Source organism: Nomia melanderi, chromosome 1 (assembly GCF_051020985.1).
Source record: "Nomia melanderi isolate GNS246 chromosome 1, iyNomMela1, whole genome shotgun sequence".
NCBI classification, from domain to species: Eukaryota; Metazoa; Arthropoda; class Insecta; order Hymenoptera; family Halictidae; genus Nomia; species Nomia melanderi.
In genome coordinates this window covers 27,528,688-27,540,882 of record NC_134999.1, presented here as the reverse complement: position 1 = coordinate 27,540,882, position 12,195 = coordinate 27,528,688, and the positions used below count along the sequence as shown (strand labels likewise).

The window sequence follows — 12,195 nt, the reverse complement described above, 5'->3', positions numbered from 1 at the left end:
ACTATTCGGTAGTTTTAGTATTAAAGATTGAAATGATATTAATTCTTTCAACGAGAAATTAAGTTTTTTTTACATAAACATGTAATTCTTTTTTGTTTTGCCTTGGTTTTTTATTAAAATGTACCCTAGATGCATTCGTCCTGCTTTTAACGAGTACACACTTCATTTTTTGATTTCATTGCGCGTAAAATGAGAGTTTTGTGGGGTATCTTTGGGATATTTTTGTGTGTGATAAAGGAACCTGAACATGTGTATATTAGTCAAATGTGAAGATGTATAATTGTTGTTATTTAGCTTCATATATTTGTAAGATACAGGATTTTTCATTTGTAACGTTAGATATCAAGTGATTCCAAATTTCTGACCGTAGTTCAAACTTATTTGTGATTTTTCTCATAGTCTCCCGAAATGTGTGCAGCAACTCGTATAATATAAAATATTATGCTGCAATATAAGCAAGTTTATTTGTAAATAGTGTATAAAAGTTTTTTTTTACAATTTTATCGCGGACCTTTACTCCGTTTTTACTGCTGAGTAGTTTGATCGATTGAAATTGATATGAAAATATTAATAAATTTTATCATAATTGTTTTTTTACTGAGTTTTGTACTTTGAAATATTATAATTGCATAAAACCTGCTCTTCATACATATTTTAAACAGCGTATTACTTTGTTTTTATCGACAAAAGGTCGATGATCATCAGTAATGAATTAAACAAAATTAATGGTTTCAGGATGTCTTAACTGAAATTGGAATTATTTTTGTTTTATGTTTTATTGCGTTTTACTGTTATATTGTATTGTTGAACGACGACGTAAAATTCGTTTTCCGGTGTTCATTTCACAAATTTGCTTTCATTCATTAAGTGGTTTAGACGAAAGCCAGCGAGATGTCAAGGCAGGCAGGGGATGATTCACCCTTCCAGGACAAAAATGAATTAGTTCCAGAGGAGAGAGAGAAGATTGAAGCGTGAAGCGGTGTAATATTCTCCATGAATGAAGTGAAGACTGCTTTATCTCCTTCTTGGGAGAAAATATTGAATCGTCATCGGGTTCTTAGGAATTCTCAGATACTGTTACCATAATGCTTTGCATAAGTTCGGAATATGTTCTATAATATTAAGTGTTCCTAGAACTTCCAATGTAATTGCCTTCGACACTCCTTATTCTTTTTTCCAACTGATCTCTTCATTCTTTTTCAATAGAAAGAACACAAAAATAACCATAAAGTGATCATAAAATGAAAATTGTATGAACGAAGAATCAAATTTTCTTTCTTTACTCAGCGAAGATCAGAATTAAATAAAAGTCTGCTTTTGAATAATTTTATGTCTTTTATACTTTATATTTTATTACAGTTCTTCAATTCGTATTTGATATCAATCTGTAAAAATCTACATTTAATTATCAATTGTTACATATTTTTAAACACATTCTATAGCAAATAATATAATTTTTATTCCAAAATCAACAATTTTCATATATTATCGAACAAAAAAAACATTGCTGAAGTGACCTGGAACGCAAGATCACCGAAACATTTTTAACCCCAACATGATGGATGGCCATTTTGACCTATAATAGAATTTACATTGTACGCAGCTTTTAAAGAGGAATTCTACCCTAAATTATATGGGCAACGATAATTGGATGTATTAAAATTGCATGTGTAAATAATGTTATGAATAAATTAGGAAATAAAAAAATATATAAATGCAACAACAGCTATTGCTTGAAGTGACCCAGCATCCGCCAGGCGAGGGTTAAAAGAGCCACAAGGTGGTCCCGGACAATTGCTAAACACGACAAGGGTGGATATGGTTTATTCTGTTACACGAAGAAGCATGGGGACCAGGGAAAGAGAAAGAAAAAAAAAGGAGCAAGCAGTTTCCTTTAGGGACAAGGCTAAAGCTATGTCCTCACTGAAGCAACATCGAGAAACTTTTTGTTGCCTCGTGTCGCTATGTGTTCCAAGACCTTTCCAACGTGCATCTATTTACAGAAACATTATCTCTACGCTGAAGCAATATAATCTGAGGGACGTTTGTGTTCCGTTTTAATTTCAAAGCTACTACATTCGTTGTTAGCAACAGAAATATAAACAAATCTGGAGAAACATTTGGTAAAACGTGGCGACTTTTTCAAGATACAGTCTACCCTTGATAACTCATGAGATTTCTTTATTCCCTCCTGTTCTGAATTAAGAAATTCTACAACTGCAAATACAAAAACTCTCCAATTTGAAATATTTGCCATCCGCATCTTATCTTTACAATTCAACATAAATATTTGAAATTAAAGAATTCTACAACTGAAAATACAAAAACTCTGCAATTTGAAATATTTACTTTTCGCGTCTTGTTTCTACAATTCGTCATTAATATATTTCTATTTATATTCTACGTCCATTTAAATTTTTACACCTTTCGCTCGAAAACTCTGTAAAATGAAAACTCTACAGTTTAAAGTTTTTTCGCATTCTGAAAAGTTGCTTCAGTCAGGATACAGCTTAAGGAACCCCGCCGCGCGTGTCCCTTTTTCTCAGTTTTTGTCCGCTCTCCTTCCATGGCTCTCTTATTTTCTTGATTCGACTGTCCCTTTCGGAGCCATCAAGCCTTATCGTGGTAGCGTCAATCATTCTCTCCGTGCACGGTCGAACTTATCGTTCGATTAATCGGGCCGACAATGCGGCTGTCGATCCAAGTTACCACCCGCCCTAAATCCATATGGTCGACTCTCGATGCAAAATTTTATCCACCCTCCCCCCACAAGCACCCTAAATACCTTCTCTTGTTTAACACACTTTGCTTGGGTTGGAAACTAGATGATACTTTCCGTCCAACCATAAACCAACAATGGCTGACCTTGTTGTGATTGATCGAGTTTGAAACTTCGGAAAACAGGAACATATTTTCTTTAGTTTTTTTACAATTATTAACCCATTGCACTTAAAAGTCTTTCACTAGAAATATTCAACATTTTCTGATGAGATATAGACAATATTTTTTTAAACCAACTGGACTATAGGGTTAATATTTTAAAGGGTCATAGGGTAAAGGGTTAATATTTTAATAATAGAAATTTAGAACCAAACAGGTTAAATTTTAACAAAGTTTAGAATGTGGAGAAAAAATAAAGTTCAAAGGGGAACAAGGTTTCGAAGTTTCATATAGGTACTTGAAGGTAACGACATACTGAAGCAGTGAAACCCCGAAGGAGCCATAAAGGAAGGTGTAGGTCCAGCGTTCAACAGAGGCTACCATAATATTAGGAAAGTGACACCTCGTATAGTGCTACGCAGAAGACTCTTTTAACACTAGAATTACTGTACCAGTCAAAATGACTGATTAAAATTATTTTGTTTCACAATTATTGATATCTTAAAAGCACTGAATATTCGATATGATCTTGAAAATAAATAGTTTCACTTCAATGCTATAATAAATGTTTGGAGAAGCTGAAAATAATGTGTTACAATTTTTATAGAAATTAAAATTATTTTGCAAGATTAGTCGTATATTCTGAATTGACTTTTCGACTTTTCCAATAACGATTATAAAATTAACTATAGGAAATGTCCGAAATTCAATTGAGGAAAAATGATTAAATTGAGAAAATAATTTTAAGTCGAAATTTCAAAAGGTGCTTTTTGACACCTTCGGTAGAAATAGTGTTAAATGCGCGGTAGTTCTAGTGTTATATAAATTTCCATTTACACATGTTTTGAAGAATGCCATCCTGATTTACGAAGGATATCAATATAATGAATTACGAAATAAGATTTGAATATTCATATAGAAAGCTTCATAGAAGTATCCCAGTAGATTAGGGGATGAATCTATAAATCATATAATGATATATAGATTATAATGTAATGAAGGAGATATTAAACTGCAACATGCAGGAAAAGTTAAATATTGTTACTTCAAGTAGTATATTATAACTTCTCATGATTATTATCCCAAATTTATTTTTAATTCCAATAAAATGCTAGGCACACTAATTATTTTCATTAAGTAGCTTTTGTACTTTGCTTTTATGTTTAAATTCTCGAGAAAATATTAAATGTGATATAAGTGAAACAAAAATAAATAATAGACAATAGGGGTTGCAGGCGGAACGGTGTAAACGAAGGCAACTGCAGTTGGACTGCAGCTCGACAGATGTGTAGATTACCACAAACCAGAGAAAGAAAGATAATTCACGGAGATACGGTCGAATCAGTCAATGGTGATCTTCGACTTTTGTTGCCGTACGCGACGGGTCATTTGAGGAAGATTTAGCTGATTTATGGAAAGCGCCATGTGGAAAGACAATGTATTATCTTATTAAATCACTTCTGAAACTACATAATGGTATAATAATATTATTTAAAGAAAAACAAAATAAAAGTCTTCCTGTGTATTATGCATTGTTTATGAGAAGAGTCTCTAGCTATGTCTTCTGTTTATAGTTTTGATTAGTTTCGTGTGACTGTACTGATTAGCAACAGATTAGTATCGGAAATAAGTTGAGAAAAGTTGAAAGTTAACCAATTAGGCTAGCATTGTTTTTAGGGCTCTTCTCGTGAACAATAGGGAGTGATTCATATTCAACGATATTTAAAGTGCAGAATTCAATGTAACTTACAATAACAGTATTTTTTTATGTTTGGAACTTCAATCAATTTAATCAGAAAAAATATTAAACATAAACGGTTTAAGACTGATTTGTGAACGATTTCATTAATTTGTATAATTTCCACGCTTGTTGCTTTCTCAAAAGATATCGTTCTTTAATACCTTTCATGGTAACTTCAAAGCAACGGCACTATCCCTAGAAGCTTTGCCTTTTAAGCTTAACTTATTACAACCGAGCAGAATTACATATTCCCGACTTTTTTTTATTCCTTTGTTAATGATTTCAATATATTACCATTGACGCAAAGGCAATACTCAATTTAATTAATTTTAATTTACTGAATCCTTTGGATTAATGTTTCATGTAAATTCACAAACCTCCACATTCCACTAATTAGTAACCGTTACATATTCGTAGCTACACAATTGTATCCAACATCTCAACCAAGCATCCTCCAACCCCAAAGAAATAAAAGACCCCTTCAAACAATTTCAACATATCACCACTGAGGCAGAGAAAATTCTGAATTTAATTAATTCCCATTTATTATACTTATCGAATTAATATATCGTACAAATCCACAGAAATTTACATGCCACTAATAAGTAACCGTTACATATTCGTTGCTACACAATTATAACCCACCAGCATTCACCAAGGAACTGCCAACCCCAAGGAAACAGAACATTCTCAAGCCACAAGAACAGCCAAATAATTCAAGTTTCGTGACCCAGCAATCCAAGTTCGAAAATTCCGAACGTCCAATCCTACCCGACTGCGAAGCCAGTCCATCCCGACTGGCAGCAATAAAATAAGGGTTGGCGCGAAGGTGTGCCGCGGTCCCCGTCCCTCGGCTCATCACGAGATGCCTATTCAAATTTTACGGGCCATATTTGTCGCAATTAAGTATCGCGTTTTCGGGCTTATGGGCCAGAAGTATTCCATATTGAGTGTAGGGACGCGTTCGGCCGGGTGTCTCGCGGAATAAAGATAAATTCTGTGGACCTAGCACGGGTCCGGAACTACGGAGGGGTGAAGTTTATGACGGACAGGCAGGCAGGCAGCACGGGGTAGACACGTTCGTGTCTGACTCATGGGGACGCGGCTGGAACGAGCCGCGAGAAGAGGTGCAGTTTTACGATGCGCCCCGTCGGAGGACCCGGCTATGATTGTGATTCGCGGATCGGAAGCGGCCCACTCGAATCAACTCTCTTTTACTTACGGTATCGTCGTCCCTGTCCGAAGCCGGCCCGGTTCGGTTCGGTTCGTTTCACTCGTGTACGCGTGCGTGGACTCGTTACAGTGGCTCGTTCGTTCTCAGCTTCTCTCTCAGGTTCTGAAAACTAACCAAGAAGATATTCGGATTATAATTTTTGTCGAGTTATCTTTTATTTATCGTTTAGAGAATTTTCGTTGGGAACTGAGTTTGGTGAAAGCTAATTTTTGAATGTCACGATTGTAGTGAATGTTAATTGTTTTTGTAGATACTGGGGCGAAGGAAGATTTTGGTGGTTTGTTTGTTCTCAGCTCCTTTCTTAGACCGTCACAATTAATCAAGACCTTCAAATTACAAATTTTATTGTGGTGTTTTTTTTAACCGAGAATTTTAGTTGGGAATTGAGTTTGGTGACAGTTAGTTTTAAAATGCTATGATTGTAATGAATGTTAATTCATTTTTTCGTGTTCTGACGCAAGTTTCATTGAAAAAAATGTATATCTCTCGTTTTGGCAAGCTTTTCGAGTCAGGGGTTTCATATTAGGTGCCGTTACCCTGTACAAAGTGTCGATACGTTTAGTGTTAAGGGGTTAAATGATTTCTGAGTGGGAGACAAGGAACACGAAAATCGTTCTTGTAAGAACAGGAACCACGGGATCCACCGCGCATCGGAATAAACGAAAATTTCGGGGGTTGTGCATCACGCGACATCCTGGAACGTGACAGAGAGAAGAATGAAAGCAGCAAAGAAATATCGAGCACAAGAGTTTGCGGATCGGCTGAAACGTCAGGGGGCCAGAAAACTCCATCTTCGCTGGGGGTGGACAATAGGCGAGACGGCGCCACCGAGATCTTCGCGAATTTCAGGAGGCCGAAGCAAATAGCTACCAAAAACAGGCAGAGGACAATTACGAGAGAAAAACGGGACGCAGTGAATTCGACAAAAAGCAAAAAATGTTTGCGTATAAAAATTTTGTGAATTCGCAATTATATCTTCTCGCGTGAAACGTGCATTACGCATTGAAGACTTTCATGTTTTATTGCATTTCATTTTCCATACCTTCATTATTAATTTCCTGTAACAATGATTTTGGACTTTATTAAAAAAAATAATATGATGATATTTATTTACTAAATATTGTCACCGAATGAATACGTAGTATAAAATTCACTGCGTATCAAAATTCGGTATTAATCGCAAAACACTACAAATCCCAGTAGAATACAGCTTCATTGTTAATCCCTTGCCCTATAATTTATTTTTCAACTATGATCAATGCAACTACTTTGCTACTAATAATTTATTAAAATGAGAGAAAAATTCTAAGCATATTTCACATCTACGGTCACCCTAAACTATAATTATTGATAATCCAAGAGAAATAATTAATTTGAATTCAAAAGAATTAAGCAGTATTTATCCTTATCTAATTCTCTTTAAACTCTTCACGAGTCTATCACGTTGCAAGACAAGCAGTTAACATTCCCGCTCCGCTTAAAAACAATTTCCATTACCCCTAAGCCCAACAACCCGAACCACAAGAACAAACCCAAAACACAAACATCGCCCAAGCCCAGCACAAAAACCGAAACTACCTAAAAACCGCCCTCAAGCAACCTTGACCAACGAAAAACAAATCGATCGTCAAAGGTGCGACCCCGACACATCAAAGAACCATAAGAATCCGCGCAATAAACGGTCCAACTATCCAACAAACGATAACGCTATCTAACTAGTCCATGATAAGCGTACGCAGAATCCGCAACCGCGAACGAGCCGTAAGATAAAGGTTGCGTGGATAGAAGATGCGAGAGTCCGAGTAAATTAAGGGGAAAAAGAGGGGGGAAAAAAAGAGCGGATAAAAGGACAGAATAAATAAAAAGTAAAGGGACCAAACACACAGGGAGGGAGAAGTTTAAGGAAAGGTAGGAGAGAGTACGCGTGCAGAGAGCCGAAGGATGGAGAGAAAGAGAGAGAGACAGAGAGAGGGAGAGAGAAAGGTTGAAGAGAGCCGAAGGAGGTGGGCGCTGGCGGCGTTATGACGGGCGCCGGGGGTGGCGCCGCGACGCTCTGGCGCCTCCGACGCCGAGACGCTCCACTGATGCCGGCTCCATGGACCTACACATCTCCACCTGTCCCGTCGCTTCCCGTACCAGCGATATTCACGTATACATACACTTTAACTGCGCGCCCCGGTCGCAATGAGAGTTTGAGATTCTATTTCCCGCATGTACTGCAGGGAGATCACTTGATGGCTAGGCTGAGGAATTCGGTTGATCGATCAGTTTTCATTTTTTCTTGTCTAATTTTCTATTGATTTCTTTTCTTGAGTCCTAATATTTTTTATTACTGCGTGATTTACTATTCATCAATGTGGTTACAGACAACTGATCAAAAATATGAAAGTGTAAACTAAAGATCAGGTTAGGCATTGAGTTACTTTCCAACGGTACAGGGTGGGGACTCTTTTTAACCGGTTAACTGCGTTTGACGAGTATACATGTGATTTTAACACTAAAACTACCAGATGAGTCAAAAGGAGCCATTCCTGATTTCTTCTTATTGCAATTATTATAAAGATAACAAATGTTTCTCTGAGAAATTATTACAGAAATTGGTTTAGCGATACGAAAACTGAATTGTAAATTAATTAAAATTTCAATAGATGAACTTTTAGAGATTCTACAGGGAAATTTCAAAAGGTCAGTTTAACTGCTCGGTAGTTTTAGTGTTAAAAGAGCACCGTGGCGGAACTGAAATTCGTTAGCGGATTTTGGACCGTTTCGGAAGGTTTCGATACATGATTTATCGTGGAGAATGAGATAATTGGGGAAGTCGAAAGGATTTGACGGGCTGACGTTGATTGGATAACGGTGTTGTGATTTGTGTTTTGGTGGATTGGGTTCGTTGGGTGTTGTGCATTAAAAGTGATTAGAAGTATGATGTGTCATGATTTCTTATGTATAAGTTTGTACGAGTATTTGACAGTAGATGATAGAAAATGTTAAGCGGGTGGTCATATTTGAAATTAGAATAGTATTTGATGTTTTTAACACTAGAACAACTGCATCCTTCAAAATGGCAGGTTTCAGTTTTCTTATTACACATTACATTATTGATATGTGAAAAGTAAATAAATAGTTTCATTCCAATGCTATAATTAATATATGAAAATACCGAAAAAATCAATTTTTATGATTACATATTAATCATGTTCAGCTCTCGGTTGTTCTAGTATTAACCTTTTGCACTCAAGAGGTGACTCTCAGTAAAAATTCTGAAGTTTTGTATATAATATTCACCTTTGCATAATTCAGTAAATACTTCACTATTTGCGCGTATAAGAAAAATATTATAATTCAATGCATATCTTTCGCCGTTCAATGTGTTAGATGATAAATTGTATTCACTTATTACAGGCCACGTCGTCGTATTTTCTACGAGTCGCTAGGATGGATAGGAGTGCTTAATATTGATGCATCCTGCAGATTGAGCGTTTAATCGATAAGGTTTTACGATGAAGTGATGCTCCAATAGTCAAGCGGGAATTAGCATTAATGATTGCATGGGTACAGCTACGCGCATGTATTCAGAAAATAGTTTACTATGTCTGTGTCGCTTTGATCAAATGTAATTTCCTAAGAATATAATTCTGTTAAATAACTCTGTGATAAAAGGAGATTAAGTCCTTAAACAGGGAAAAACCCATTTAATGAACGAATCGAACAGAAAATTAAATAAATCAATCGCATCAAATATAAAATATGTGCACGAAGTAATAGTTAACATGGTCTAATAGATGACAGTAAATTTACAAACAAGTGTGTAACATTCTGTACAATAAAAGTAGTCACACATCTTTTTCAAATTAAAAGAAAAAGGATAATGAGTAATGAAATAATTAGTATATACACATTTTGAATTTTAAAAATGATTTGATCCCAGTTGCTGGATAGGAAACACGATTGAGATGTAATATTCCCCGACAGAAGTGTTCAATTACAATTTGGTTTTTCTGCGATAGCATTATAATTACGTCGTTAACCCTACGATACTATAAACGCAGATGATAACAGTTGAGCTTTACTTCAGCTCAGCCAATAAGGACGAAGATCTATCCTGGACAGACTGATTGAGAGACAAGCCACTAACCAATGTAGTGATCGTAAAATCGTATCCTCTATTCAGTGTATTCGTGTTTCCAGTTTCCTATGATACGATCATAACATACAAATGTATATTCCTAATAATACCTGAAAATAATGATAACAATTAAGTATGTCCTCTGATAATCAATCTCTTAGTGATAGAAGTACTATTCTCAAAGGATTTTATACAATTGGTCGACATATCATTTCTTTAACCCTTTGAGTGTAAGGGGAAATTTTCATACATACTCGAGAAAGTCTAGACAATTTTAAACAAATACTAAAAACATGTTAGATTTCCTTTTTTACTAATAAAATTAAAAAGCAACTTTTCGCAAGTGCATGAAGAAGCGATATATCGCTCCTTGGAACTCAAAGGGTTAATATATGAAACAACAATAAAATCTAATGATTACGAAATCTAGAAATAATATCAATTTCTATATAACAGAAATTCTTAGAAACATTATTCTGAAACTATATATAATAAATATTAAATTTCCGTCTTGGTAGACTAACAATAAATCAATCTCTAATGTACTTCATTATAATCTCAAATTCATTATAAAATCTCTTATTTGAATCATTTATTTTAGAAGTGGCTTAATTACTCTATTAAAAAATCAAGCTAACGATTATAATGGTTCTAATTCTATATTATCTTCATATTTTTTAACCAATTAACTGTGTTCGACGAGTATACACGTCATCTTAAAATCAAAATGATACTAATTCCTTCAACGGTCATTTATTTTTTCAGATAAACATGTAATTCTTCGTTTTGCTTTAGTTTTTCGTTAGAATATATTATAGGTACATTTGGCCTGCGTTTAACGAGTATACGCATCATCATTTGATTTCATTGCCAGTATTATCAGAGATTTTTTCAATTAAATTCCACAGTTAACAGATTAACATTTTTTTAATGGACTTAATCTACTTTCAAAATAAACGGTTCATTTATTTCTTCTCGTTACGTTCACATAGTTACAAGACAATTTTGTCTTTGCATTCGTCTTTGCAGTTTGTCTTTTGCATTTGCAAAAGAGAACCGAGTAATCAAATGAAAACCTATATTACCGTGTTTATAACCCGTAATCTCGTAATGGCCTTGTTGCACACGTAGCAACGTTATGGAAGAATCATAACGGCGGGGTACATCCGATCAACCAACACGCCCCATTCCATCAATCCCGTGTCAACCCCCGGCCCCCGACCGCCGAATGTCTTGCGCGTTTCCGCGAAATTTTGCGATTAATGGTCGGCTTCGACGGATCAATAGACGATTTCGACTAAACATCGTCGCCCGCTGTTGATTCTGGCTTTCATCGGCCGCGGAAGTGGCTGTCATCGGCTAAAATCGATTCCGTTCGATCTTCGAAAATTTGTGACCGTCGGGGATAATGCAAAGCCGCGTATCGATGGAAGCAACAATTGAGGAATTACGCGCGGTCGAGACTTTACTTCACTCGAAGATGAATGTGATTCTACGTTCCGCTGTTCGAAATTGTTTTCTGCTTCATTAATGCACAGTGTGGCCTCGAGTTACGTCCTCCCGATTCACGTTGTTTCGTAGTGACGTCGTCTCTGCGTAACGCGGTAGTCAATTGTTTTTAACCAATATTTCTCGCTCTACGTCCAGTTGACCCGTTAAGTGTGGAATTTAGTTTGAAAAATCTTCTCGTTTTGCCCGATTAAATGAAAAAATGAAGTGTGTACTTGTGAAACGCAGGACGAATACACATAGGGTATATTTTATTGAAAAACGGAAGAAAAATAAAGAAGAATTATGTGTTTATGTGAAAAAATAAATGTCATCGCTGAAAGAATTGGTATCATTTCAAATTTTAAGATAATGTGTATATTCGTCAAATGTTAACTGGTAATAAAGAACGTATTTTAATGGCAATAAAAGAAGGCCATCCAGTACATTTCTTTATTATTCGTGAACATCGTGATCTCTTCGGTGGTTCGTAAATGTTCGTTAACCAGTTGAATAATGTAAATTTATGTTTCGATGAAGCAAAGACTGTGAATTTCATGCATTGAAATTTTACTTCATTCTGAAAGGAAAGTAATTTTATGCTCAGCTATTCGAAATTATTTTGTTAATTCCTTTCGTTCTTCATTTGCGTATTCGAATATTTTAAACTTCCCCTTATTAATTATAATTAAAACTTGTACTCGTTTTGAAGTTCAATTTTTAGTA

At 35.5% G+C, this 12,195-nt stretch overlaps 1 protein-coding gene across 4 annotated transcripts in view; it reads right to left on the bottom strand.

Moving 5' to 3' along the window:
- Positions 1-12,195, bottom strand: part of rhea (Talin_middle and talin-RS domain-containing protein rhea) — a 90,917-nt gene that overhangs the window by 58,951 nt on the left and 19,771 nt on the right. For all 4 annotated transcript variants that reach the window (XM_031980189.2, XM_031980188.2, XM_031980190.2 and 1 more), the window contains one exon: positions 5,844-5,964. The gene's annotated coding sequence lies outside the window, so the exon portion shown is untranslated. The remainder of the gene's footprint in view (positions 1-5,843; positions 5,965-12,195) is intronic.